The following is a 13,796-nucleotide window of genomic DNA, read 5'->3' on the forward strand; positions in this document are numbered from 1 at the left end:
GAAAAACTATAACTCATACTTGTCTCCAATCATCTGGAACAATATTATGCTCCAGAAACCGATTGAATGAATGCAACAAGCGATGTTTCGCCACATCAGGGAGGTTTTTCAACAAGTTGAACTTAATTCTATCCGATCCCGGAGCAGAATTGTTACATGAAAGGAGAGCAAGAGAGAATTCTACCATCGAAAACTCGGAATCAAGATCGCACCTATTTTGTGGTATATCTGGAACAATTTTTTGCACAGGAACGGAATCAGGACAAACCTTCCGTGCAAAATTGAAAATCCATCGATGTGAATATTTTTCGCTTTAATTCGTTAAAGCAATTATCCCGAAACCATGTAAGCTATAAATAATAAATACAATGAATAATTACGAAATAATTACGGTAAACTTTGAAAAATTATAACTTAAAAACAAAAAAAAACGCCTCTCTGGTTCCGAGATATGTTATGTAAAAAATTCTCAGCTTTCCAAAAAATATATGAAATAATATAGCGCAAAAGCGAGATCATGAAAACTATAAAAAGCAAATACAATCATCAATAACGAAATCAAAATTAAAATTTTGTGCAATTCTGGTATTTTTCCAAAAAAAGATCAGCTAATTGGCTTTAATTTGATTTGTCGATCATTTAAATCGGCTTAGTGGTTCAAAAGTTATGAATTTTTGAAAAAAGTGGAAAAATTTGATTTTTCGGACCCCTTTTAAATGGAAATGGTCTTCCTAACAAAAAAAAATTTAAAAAAAACGGGTCTAATGGTTTACGACAAAGAACAAAATTTCCACTTCCCACGAAAATCTGAGAACCACTCTATCGGTTTGACATGGAATGGCTGAATAATTAAAACAATTTTTGGATTTATACTACACAATACATAATTTTACGATAATGCTAACCTTATTGCCTTAGTGGTCGGTTACATAATGAATTTACACAACATAAGAGGTAACTAGTATCAAACATACAAACAATTGAGTCGATTGAAAAGAGATGCTCTCAAGAAGAATCTTTAGTTAATTCATTTGGCATACACAAGTCGATTGTTCCTCGTTTTTGGGTGACAAGGCAAGGAAGGCTAACCGTATAGACCTATGAAGAAAACCGCACCGATAATACATCGGTTAATCATACATAATTCCCAAAACGATTATTTTGCATCAGGATCCGAAATCAAGCGTAAATTAGGCTTAACAAAGATGAACTCGATAAAGTCAAACAGAATGGAGCCTACCTATTCATTCTGAAGGGAGGAATCTTAGGAACGGTCCGAAGGTAAAAACAAAAGCGGGAAGATTTTAGTGCTTCTATTTTACTGCGAATTCATTGAGTGTAATGAATGTGAGTGTGAATGTGAGAGTGAACATTGTCAACATATCCTTTTATCCCTTCCTTCTCCTGAAGAAAATATGTCACCCTTCTAAACTCGAGTAGACCGCGAGTAATCGGTTTTCTACACCATTAACATTAGAATTAAGGAAAAATGTTTATATATACTTGTAACAATACAGTCAGGAGTTTGGCTCCTTTAAACTTATGTAACTGAGCCTGTAAAAATAAACGATTTGATAAAAAAAAAGACGGGTGGGTAATGTCGGGGACATAACCGGAGTGACGTAGGACTATACAAAGGGGACAGCTTTTGTTAAATATATATTTAAAATATATTGTTTTATTTTCTTCTCCTATGTGAATACCTACCTATCTACCTGAAAAATGGATTAGTTTACTGTTTACTTTTTATGAACATGTTGATGGTTCTGAAAAGAACCTTTGGTGTTGTGTTTTTGTTATCACTCGATATTCCCATCTTGTTCGGTTAAACTTTCCTGTTTAGCTATTGCGTTTGCCACTCGCCACAGCTTTCACAGTTGGAAAATTTCTTCCCATTCAGCTTGTGACATGTTGTTCAGTAAATTACATTTAATGCGACGTGCCGGAGAAACACTTTGCCACTCACTGAAACTAATTGTTGCCTTGATGAGCGCCGAACCGAACCTGCTCTGTTCTTGATGCGGGTTTTCTAATTGTCGTGAGCAGCTTTGCAAGCCAACTCGAGCACTCCGACGGCCGAAACTCTATAATCGCTGTTAGGTATACTGGTGCTCCGGCACCAATCCGTTCGGCCTAGTTACCCTTGCGGAGCAATCAGTGAATGCGATCAACAGGGAACTGGAGACCTGCACGGTTCGAGTGAGACTTTGCCTTTCCCTCAACTTGTCCTCCTTTGTTACGCCCACGATACCGATGCCGTACAACCACACGGGTTTACGGTTTGAAAGAAAATAAGATATTTTTTTGGGGTCCGCGTGTTTTATACTCTAGCGGTACACACTCACAGCATAGAGACAAATCGGCAAACTCAGCCAGAGGGGCGAGTCCAACGAGACGAACGAATGAGCGTTAAAAGGGAGCGATGGCAAAAAATACATTCATTACGATTTGTTCGCTCGTTGGATTCACATGCAGGCTAAAAAGGGTCCTTTTCAGGATCACAAAATTATCTTCAATCTAAAGAGTTTATTGTTTTGTTATCACTCGATATCCCCATCTTGTTCGGCTAAACCTTCCTGTTTAGCGATTTGTTGCCACTCGCCACAGCTTTCACAGTTGGAAAATTTCTTCCCATCCAGCTTTGTGACATGTTGTACTATAAATTACATTCAATGCGACGTGCCGACGCGCCACTCAGTGTCGCATTGGAGGCGATTTTAACCTGTAATTGAACATTTGCGATGACAATAGTACAGTGTCGACTTTCAATGTGGGGTCATAATTTGGATCTCTATGTTTACAAAAATGTCCAACTAAATAAGTCGCATTACATGTCCGTCCAGTTAGCTAAATGTCGAACTAATTGTAAATTACTGTACTTTCAATCTGGAAACAATTTAAGAATGGGTGAAAATTGAATAATCAGGAAAGTCCCCAACTCAAGCTCAGAACAACTGCCAAATTCACATACTCATCAGATCCTGGAAAACAAATGATGAAAAAATCAATTTGTGTTTTATTATTATTTTGCATAATGTTTTAGAAAGCATTGAACTGTATTTCCTAAACTCTTTTTTGGAAGGTTTAATGGCCCTGAAAAGCGCCTTGTTTTATGGAATGGTTCCAATTTAGAAAACTTAGTACTCGTGGTTTTGAAAAAAACCATTTCGAACGCCCTTGATGCCGCCTTGTTCTGGATTTGCCACCAAAGCAGATTGTATAAAGAACAAATTTTTTTCTTCTGCTACCAGCTGCCGTTTTGCGATTGCGTTTGGCACTCGCTACTCGCTGCAACTGCCTGTTGTCTTGATGTCCACCGAACCGAATGTGTTCTGTTCCGAAAGCGGGTTTTCTTATCGTCACGAGTAGCTTTGCTAACTCGATCACTTCGGCGGCCGAAATTATATAACGCCGGCTAGGTGGACTGGTGCACTGGTACTAACGCGCTCGGCCTAGCTACCCTTGCGGGGAACTCCAGATCAACACGGTTCGAGCGGGATTTTGCCTTTCCCTTCACTTTTCCTCCTTTACCATGTCCAGACATGGCTGCTTGGGTTGGTTTGTTGATGTGTTGTGATGAGAACCGATGTGGTGTACGGTTTGAATGAGAATGATCGTTACGGCAGCGGAGCGGGGATTTTTAAGCTGACTGGCTGGCTCGAGAATTACGCATGTGTGAGACTGCGACCAATGTTTCGTTCATTTTTTTCTTTTTCCTTTCCAATCGTGCTTCATTATATTTCGCTGCTGCTCTGGTTGCCCGTTTTGGTCGGTACGATTTGAGGAGCACAAAATGGACCAATCAAAAATGGGCACATAGTGCATTTTGACAATGGTTGATAATTCACAATTATTCAATTATTTATCTCAAGAAAAATGAAATGTTATTCATTATGATAGATGCGTAGATATATTTCCTATCAATTGATGCAAAAACCTTTGCGATCTATTGAGAAATGCTCGAGTTTTAAGCGTTCCAAATCTTGCATTTTTTCCTACTTGTTCAGTGCCTAGATTTCCATTTCACCCCCTATATCTTCCGGTTAGACGTAGTCCTACGTCAAAATTTTTACTGCGAATAACGAAATCGCTTTCCAATACCAACAGTTAAATGGAAAACAATGCAATGCTATTTATTCATGAAGGGAAATTTTTCTACTTCTCCTTGGTGACAATCCAGCGAACGGAGAAGGAATTTCAATTTATATTCCCAACCATTCCACAGATCCGACTGGCCGTCCACTACATCTCATCCGAATTGCGTTCGGTTCAGACGCGCTTACAGGAAACTGAAAAATAATCCCAACAATCCAGGGCATATGCGGGTGTGACACATGTCAAATAAAGTTCTCAACCCAATGTTTGCCTTGCTCTTCCTTACTCTGAAAGGGTGCTGCGGAAGCCGGAAGAAAATGCTTGTGCTGGCGAAGGCGAAGCGAATGTTTCTTTCTAAGTCGTTCCGAGCAGCTGTGTTGCTTTCAAGTTTAATCAAAGTTTAATTGAAAATTTTCTTGCACAAACATCAGCCATATGCAACGTGTGTGCTTCAACAGAATAATCGTTCTGAAGTAATCAGAAGTCGAATGAAGCAATGAGTTGCACCGAAGACATCCCTCCTCCAAGGTGGCGTTGAATGTTATTACTTCTTTATCGTAACCGGTGCGATTGAACACATATGGAAGATTTGAAATAACAATCATGCCCTTGATGATGTCACTCGGAATAAGTGATACAGCAGATTGAAACATATTTCACGACCAGTTTATTGCATTACCTATCTGCTTCTGGTCAACAAACAAGTTCTTCGACCGAAACGATTACATCCACTTCATTTGATAGCATTACACGCAGAATCTGATTCCAATCACATCCATTCGAAGCTTGAGAAATTAATAATTGATCCATCTGTTCTCAGTTTACCAATGTTCCTTCCTTCTCCGAGTCATGTGCGGAAAACTTAGAATTCAATTTCCTGTACAAGTATACTCTGCATTTCTGCATATTGCTGCCAATCGATTGCTGTTCTGATCGAACTTTATCTTTTATGTGTGTGCAATAGGGAATATATACACACTCTCACAAATCTTTTATCTCTCTAGAATTACTGTAGATTTGTAGATTTGATTTTCAGTGCACTATAGACATAATGTCAACGGCCCTTTTCAGGAGCACCAAATTATTATCAATATGTTCAGCGATGCAATTATTCAAACATTTGCATCAGAATCAGCATCAAAAAAAAGTATGCAACAGATAGATTAACAGAATCTTACGTCAACTAGGCGGTTGTGTCTTGGACACAATCCTTATGTGACTTTTTGGGATTTCAAAAGTTTGCTTTCGAAGCACTTTTTAAGCTATTGAAACAAATTTTTGGATCGATGAGTAACAGTCATATAACTCTTAGATATCTTATCTTTCGAATGAAGTAAATGTCATACCACTTCGCTCAGCCGACAAAGAGATATTTTCGTACAAAGCCTTGTACCCCAAACGTGACGCTCTCGTTTTCGAAACTTTGACTTACATTCCGATATAGAGGGGCTGATTCTGATGCGCGAATGAGAAGTGACAGCTCGGAAAAATTGTCTCACTCAATTTCCGAAGGCGACTATGGTGAGATTTTTACCTTGAATGAACTCTCATGAACACTCACTCAATTCTCATGGGCGATTGCAGTCAAAAAACTTGTCATTTTGTGACTTTTGAAGTCGTATCCTCTTTTGTTATCGACTAGTACGAACAATGGAAGCCAAAAAATGAGTGCGATTTGCGTCTCCATTGATGATAGAATTATATATTTCAGGTTACGTGTGACAAATCGGAAGCAGTTTCAGGAGTTGATAAGGAGGATGGAGAAAAATCCTATTGTGACTAGGTACCACAAATTTTCTGAGATATAAAAAATGTCGAAGTCTACTTTTGCAGCCTAATTTTATTATCCTTATATTATTCTACTTTTACCGCTTTTTTTCTCTAGAACTGCAGCTTCAAATATGTAGGAATAATTACCCGACTCATATCAATATCACTTGTTGATTTTGGCCGAACAATGTACTCCTTACCCGAAGGCATGGGAACGCGAGCCCATTGTACCCATCCTTTGCTTCCGGATCATAATACACCCCTAAAAATGAACGAATTTGATTATAATAAAGAAGTTGCTTCCTATTATCATAATTCTTACTTATTAGCCTCGGTGAACAGTAAGCCCTTTTTGCTGGTACTGCTCTGACCCTGTGGGTCCGGCGAGGTTTTGCGTTTTTTGGACATCTGCTGCAAGTCTCGTTTCTGGCGTTCCTCACGTGATATCGCTTTGAAATCGGTGCTCAGGTTGAATATAGGTCGAGCCCATTCGGATATCAATTTTCCAGCGCGCTATCAGTTTAGTTTGGATTCTCGAGGGTGCTTGTAGAGGTACATCACGGCCTTTTCAATTCCTGGCTATTTGAGATAGGACTTTTCAATACAAGGAAACTGAAATCCAAACATTACATAATGGTAGTCTAAACACTGCAATCTCTCCGACAATCTAACATCGAAAAAAAGTTCCAGAACAGATTCTCGAATCTGCAAACAAGGCAACGATTTGTTCGGTAACGGAGCTTACTAATCCGTCAAAATGTATAGTACGTTATGCTCGATGAAGGCAGGCTGAAGATCATTCGTGATCAGCTGGGACATGGCGAACTTGAGATGGTAATTTTCTTGTCTGCTGGCTTATTCTCTTTGTTGAGTTGGCGATCTTCTTCAGCTGCATGTCATCATCTATCCAAAAGGCGAAACTGCTCATTATCTATGGATAAAATTTATCTTTTGGAATTTTATTAAATGCGATAATAAATATATCTTACCTGCATGGCTTTTATGTTAGGAGACTATAAAATTAAAAAGGAGGAGGAGAATCAGCCCCAGAAATAAAAGACTTGTTCCTACGACAAAATATTGAACACTTTATACATTTCATATTTAAACATTTGAGACACAAAAGAACACCACAAAAAACAATGCTGCACCTGAAACAAACTAATTAGTACATTTATATTTGTTTTGCACGACAAGTTGTGTGTTCGTCCAGTCGCAAATAAATCACCGATCAGTATAGATCAAGCATTTCTGACTATATTCGATCAATCTAGAGGTGTGCAGCCCAAGGCGCCTATATCGATGTATAACAGGTGAAGCAACATCATCATTTCAATAAGAAGGGGATTACGGTTTGTGGAGCGGGGGTTTTGACGTAGGACTACGTCTAACCGGAAGGTATAGGGGGTGAAATGGAAATCTAGGCACTGAACAAGTAGGAAAAAATGCAAGATTTGGAACGCTTATAACTCGAGCATTTCTCAATAGATCGCAAAGGTTTTTGCATCAATTGATAGGAAATATATCTACGCGTCTATCATAACGAATAACATTTCATTTTTCTTGAGATAAATAATTGAATAATTGTGAAATATCAAGCATTGTCCAAATGCATTATGTGCCCATTTTTGATTGGTCCATTTTGTGCTCCTCAAATCGTACCGACCGAAACGGGCAACCAGAGCAGCAGCGAAATAGAATGAAGCACGATTGGAAAGGAAAAAGAAAAAAAATTAACGAAACATTGGTCGCTGTCTAACACATGCGTAATTCTCGAGCCAGCCAGTCAGCTTAAAAATCCCCGCTCCGCTGCCGTAACGATCATTCTCATTCAAACCGTACACCACATCGGTTCGCATCACAACACATCAACAAACCAACCCAAGCAGCCATGTCTGGACATGGTAAAGGAGGAAAAGTGAAGGGAAAGGCAAAATCCCGCTCGAACCGTGTTGATCTGGAGTTCCCCGCAAGGGTAGCTAGGCCGAGCGCGTTAGTACCAGTGCACCAGTCCACCTAGCCGGCGTTATATAGTTTCGGCCGCCGAAGTGATCGAGTTAGCTGGCAAAGCTGCTCGCGACGATAAGAAAACCCGCATTCGGAACAGAACACATTCGGTTCGGTGGACATCAAGACAACAACAGACAGTTGCAGCGAGTGGCGAGTGGCAAACGCAATCGCTAAACGGCACCAGGTAGCAGAAGAAAAAAGTTTGTTCTTTCTACAAACTGCTTTGGTGGCAAATCCAGAACAAGGCGGCATCAAAGGCGTTCGAAATGATTTTTGACGTAGGACTACGTCTTTCATTTCTATACCGGGGTGTAAAATCAAAGTTTCGAAAACGAAAGCGTTACGCCGGAGACCGAGATTTTGAGCGTTAATAGCTCCTAAACAACTGAACGAAATGGTATGATAAACACTTCATTCGAAAGATAAAATGTCTACGCGTTATATACTTGTTACTTTTTGATCCAAAAACTTGTTTCAATAGTCTTAAAATTGCTTTCAAAACAGGCTATTGAAATCACCAATCGGTATATAAGCGAGCGGCGCTCGGAAATCCACTCAGTTCTAATTGAACAGCGATTGGAGCATGTTGTCGCTGTTGCGGTGAAGCTCTTTATTTATCATGAAAGCGCGGATGAACTGTGTCACCAAGAGCCTGTTTGTGCACCCTAGGCCAGAAGGGAATCTATCAGGAGGAGAGTGATGCCACAAACGGTTCCCTGGGAAGACATCGCTACACACACATACACGTGCGGCTATTAACAGGTGGTTATCGAGTTGGCATTAACCACTGGTGGGCTTCCAGTATCGAGGAAAATGTGGAAATATCTAATCGTTACTGAAAATAATCTGCCAGTTCCTTTGGGAATTTTCAAAATATATTCATGTTAAAGAGTTTATTTGAATGTTTTCTTTCCATGTAACACTGTGATCAAATACATTTGGTTTTGTGGTTTTTCAATCAATCGCAATTAACAGGATAGCTTCAGAAGATTATTCTTCCCTATCAGTAGGATATTTCCGTATCCAATATTGTATGCGCCCGCAATCGATTATTGCTCAGTCGCCGAAAGTTCCGAGCTCAGAGAGTTCATTCTCCTCTAGTTTGCCTTCCAAATTGCCATCGTAAACCACACCTTCTCTCGATTCAATCACACACAAAAAGCATACTTAAGCGATATTCTGGTGGTGAGACACATTCATTTTTCGTGAGGACATCGACAAGACATCATCTTTGCCTAACGTGCTGGAGGAGGTGGACGGCGAAGGATCGACACATACACGCGCAGAATTCTTTCCGTTTGGATGCCATTCAGCATCGAGAAAGTTCCGGAAAGATCTAATCATTGCTGGGAAATAATCAGCCAGAATGTTTTCTATTCATGTAACACTGTGACCAAATATTTTTCAATCAAGTACTATTAACAGGTGGTTATCGAGTTAGTATTAACCACTGGTGGGCTTCCAGTATCGAGGAAAATGTGGAAATATCTAATCGTTACTGAAAATAATCTGCTAGTTCCTCTGGGAATTTAAAATTACATTCATGTAAAAGAGTTTATTTTAATGTTTTCTATTCATAAAATATCCATATAATACATTTGGGTTTGTGATTTGTCAATCAAGTACAGTTAGCAGGTTAGCTTCTGAAGATTATTCTTCAGAACAAGGTTTTTCGTATCCTATATTGGATGCATAAAACCTTGTGCCTCCAACGTAACGCTCTCGTTTTCGAAGTCCCCCAAATATTCATATATTCATTCATTCAGAATGGATTTAGATTCAACTTCAAACAAATGATCTCTAAATCAACGATAGTCCTACGTCACCCTTGCGGTTATACCATAGATATAACCCACTTCCTGTTTTTTCAAAACCACGAGTACTAAGTTTTCTAAATTAGAACCATTCCATAAAACAAGGCGCTTTTCAGGGCCATTAAACCTTCCAAAAAAGAGTTTAGGAAATACAGTTCAATGCTTTCTAAAATAATATCCAAAATAATAATAAAACACATTGATTTTTTCATAATTTGTTTGCCAAGATCTGATGAGTATGTGAATTTGGCAGTTGTTCTGAGCTTATTGATAGTTGGGGACTTTCCTGATTATTCAATTTTCACCAATTCTTAAATTGTTTCCAGATTGAAAGTACAGTAATTTACAATTAGTTCGAAATTTAGCTAATTGGACGGACATGTAATGCAACTTATTTAGTTGGACATTTTTGTAAACATAGAGATCCAAATTATGACCCCACATTGAAAGTCGACACTGTACCACTGTCATCGCAAATGTTCAATTACAGGTTAAAATCGCCTCCCATGCGACACTGAGTGGCGCTTCGGCATGTCGCATTGAATGTAATTTACTGTACAACATGTCACAAAGCTGGATGGGAAGAAATTTTCCAACTGTGAAAGCTGTGGCGAGTGGCAAACGCAATCGCTAAACAGGAAGGTTTAGCCGAACAAGATGGGGATATCGAGTGATAACAAAACAATAAACTCTTTAGATTGAAGATAATCTCTATCCTGTGACCGTGTACCCCTGAAGTACAAAATGCGCGAATCCGCCGAGAAATATCTCATTCTCTTTCAAACCGTAAATCAGTGTGGTTGTATGGCATCGATTCACATCACATCGCATCAACGGATTGGTGCCGGAGCACCAGTATACCTAATAGCGGTTATAGAATTTCGGCCGCCGGAGTGCTCGAGTTGGCTTGCAAAGCTGCTAACGACAATAAGAAAACCCGCCTACAGAACAGAGCACATTCGGTTCGATGGCAACAACTAGTTTCAGCGAGTGGCAAACGCAATCGCAAAACGGCAGCAGGTAGAAGAAGGAATAAGTTTGTTTATACAGACTGTTTTGGTGGCAAAACCAGCCACCGTAAAACACGGCGCTTTTCAGGGCCATTAAACCTTTCAAAGAAGAGTTATTAAAAGTTTTTCACGATACCAATGCATTCTAAAGTGACATAATATGACATATAATATAAACTGATTTATTTTGTTTATGCTTGTTCTTGAATTTATTGGTTTGGGGTCTTTTAAATTGATCATTCAGTTTTCACAAACCGAATTAAAAGTGGCTTCAAATTACAACACATTGTATGTAGGATGGCATTAACGAATTTTCTCGGTAGCAAGAACTGCTTTCTTTGGTTGATAACTGATGTTGAAAATTGACTGACGTTACATCTGCATTGTATAGAAACATAACTAAGGAGCAACATGATGAGCTATGTATTTCCTGCTGCTCTGTTCTTATTTTAAAGGACTTTAATCCTGTGTTAATTTACTGTTGGTTTTTCAGAACGCGTATAGCTCGTTTAATTCTCGACAGATCGTAGTGTGCGTCTCCAAAACCTCAGTTCTTTTTCATTTCTATTTACTTTGTTTGCGGAGATACAAATCTTACAATTCATTCGTCTCCGAAACCACAGTTCAAGGTACGGTAATGTGCTCAATAGTGAAATATATGATAGTGAATGAGCTGATGACCACCTATGCATTCCCTATCACAGCCATCATTTTGATTGTACGATATGTGCATACGCCAAAAGATGTCCGGCGTTGAACATTTAATAAGTACAAAGCCTTCAGAAAAAAATCAAGGATCAACTATGAGATAGTGAGAAAAAATTGAGAAAGTTTGTAAAAAAAAGCAAAAACACAACACAAATGGTTCTTTTCAGAAACCCCAACATGTTCATAAAGAGTAAACAGTAAACTAATCCATTTTGCAGGTAGATAGGTGGGTATTCACGTAGGAGAAGAAAATAAAACAATATATTTCAAAAATATATTTAGCAAAAGCTGTTCCCTTTGTATAGTCCTACGTCACTCCGGTTATGTCCCCGACATTACCCACCCGTCTTTTTTGTTTTGTTATTGCTAGGATACGCCATTATTGCATTTGCACATGCGAGAGTAGTGGAAATGAGAATGAACCTCTATTGGCGATCTAACGTACAAATCTACACCTACGCGGCGCTGCGGTGAAAGTGATGATGGTTTTAAATTTTGCCATGGGATCTTATGGAAGGTTTGTAGTTCTTTCCATAAATTACAATGCTATAATCATAAAAGATTATTTGATTGCGATGAGTTTATAAGAAATTTAATTCTGCGCAATTTTATATATAACATATTATTTATTTACCTCTTTCAGTAGTGAAAATTATAAAAATGTTGACAATGGTTGAATTAAAGAAGGAAATTCGAGAGCACAATTAAACACAAGTAGAAAAATGCACGATTCCTGCATGTGAGAACTACCTTGGAAAGCCAGGAAGTAAAACATACGTGATTTGTTTTTCAATTTTAGGTTACCTTATCATCATTTTCTTAGTTCAAAAACAGAATCCAGATGTCTCACCGATCGTTTACGTTTTGCGTTAGATCGCCAATCAAATCATCCCTTCTTTTTCACATAAATTCGCGAAAGTCGAACATAGTAGGCATCGTTCGAAAAAGCGTCGTAGCAGTTTGTAGAGAGCCGCCGGCAGCGTTCTGATGCTGTTTGTAAACAATACCAACAGCAATTCCAATATGGCTGAAAGTGCATTTCATGATTGTTTCACCTGGTATATATAGAGGCGCCTTGGTGCAGCCCAGCTCATCATGATGAACAGCTCAGATCAGCTCAGATCAGCTCAGTTCATCTAAAAGAGCTGTTCTTTATGAGCAGCTCTTCAGCTCAGTTGTCAGAGTCGACGTCTGGTGGCGACTTTCAATTTGGGTCCCAAACGCGATAATGTAATCTCAGATTAGATTAGATCAGATTAGAAGACACGAAGCCAGTTTTAAAATGTTAGAATTTGAATGAAATTTTTCACACCACGTTATTTAATTGCTTGAAACACGTATTCCTGACTCTTATTTAACCATTTGTTTATACATTTCCGACATTTTTACTGAGACTTTCCATTATACATAATATGAAGTTGTTTTCAAAAACAATTTTCTCGTGAGATTATTTCACCGCCTACAAACAAAGTGTTTTTCATTTAAATAGAATACTAATTTGATACACAGAAGTTAATTTTCATTCATAATTTTAATTTTAAAAACGTGTTCATTTTGCCTGAAAATCAATTATTATCTTTGGCGTCCCCTAAACTGGTAAGCAAAGCTCAATGCCGTCAACGCGAATAAAACAGTTGAAAAGACGGGGAACAAATGAAACTGGACTGATGTCATAACACGAGGAACGAGAGGCGGTCAGTTCATTTGAATGTTACAGCTCACACACTCTCTGCAATTCTTGAGCTCTTTTCCCTCCTGCATCATTATCAAAGTGAGTTGAAGAGCTGTTTGTTTTTGACGTGGGACTACGTCTAACCGGAATATATGGAGGGTAAAATGAAAACCTAAACACAGAACATGCAGGAAAAAATGAAAGATTTCGAATGCTTATAGCTCGAACATTTCGTACTGGATAGGAGAGATGTTTGCATCACTTGATAGGGAATATTTCTACGCATCTATCGCAACTAACAAAATGTTGTTTTTCATTAGATGAACAATTGAATAACTGTAAAATATTAGGCGTTATCTAAACGCCCTAACTGCATCGTTTTGATTGGCCCGATTTACGGTTTCCCTAACACAGCCATCAAAACCAAGCAGCCTTGGGGAAATCGGCATTGCAAATACATGAAAGTAGGGGGACTTTTGTTCTCATCGAAAAATGTTCCCTAACACAGACTTTAAAACCAAGCAGCGAAATCGGCATTGCAAGCACACGAAAGAGCCTAGAGGCGAGTGAACTGAAAAGTTTAAACCCTCTTAAAGCCAAAAAGAAGAAAAAGAACACACGAAAGTAGGGGGAGCTTTTGTTCCCACCGAAATGTGTTCCCTAATAGAGATTTCTAAACCAAGGTGCCTGGAGAAATCGGTATTTCAAATTCATGCA

This window comes from Toxorhynchites rutilus, chromosome 3, assembly GCF_029784135.1.
Source record: "Toxorhynchites rutilus septentrionalis strain SRP chromosome 3, ASM2978413v1, whole genome shotgun sequence".
Lineage (NCBI taxonomy): Eukaryota > Metazoa > Arthropoda > Insecta > Diptera > Culicidae > Toxorhynchites > Toxorhynchites rutilus.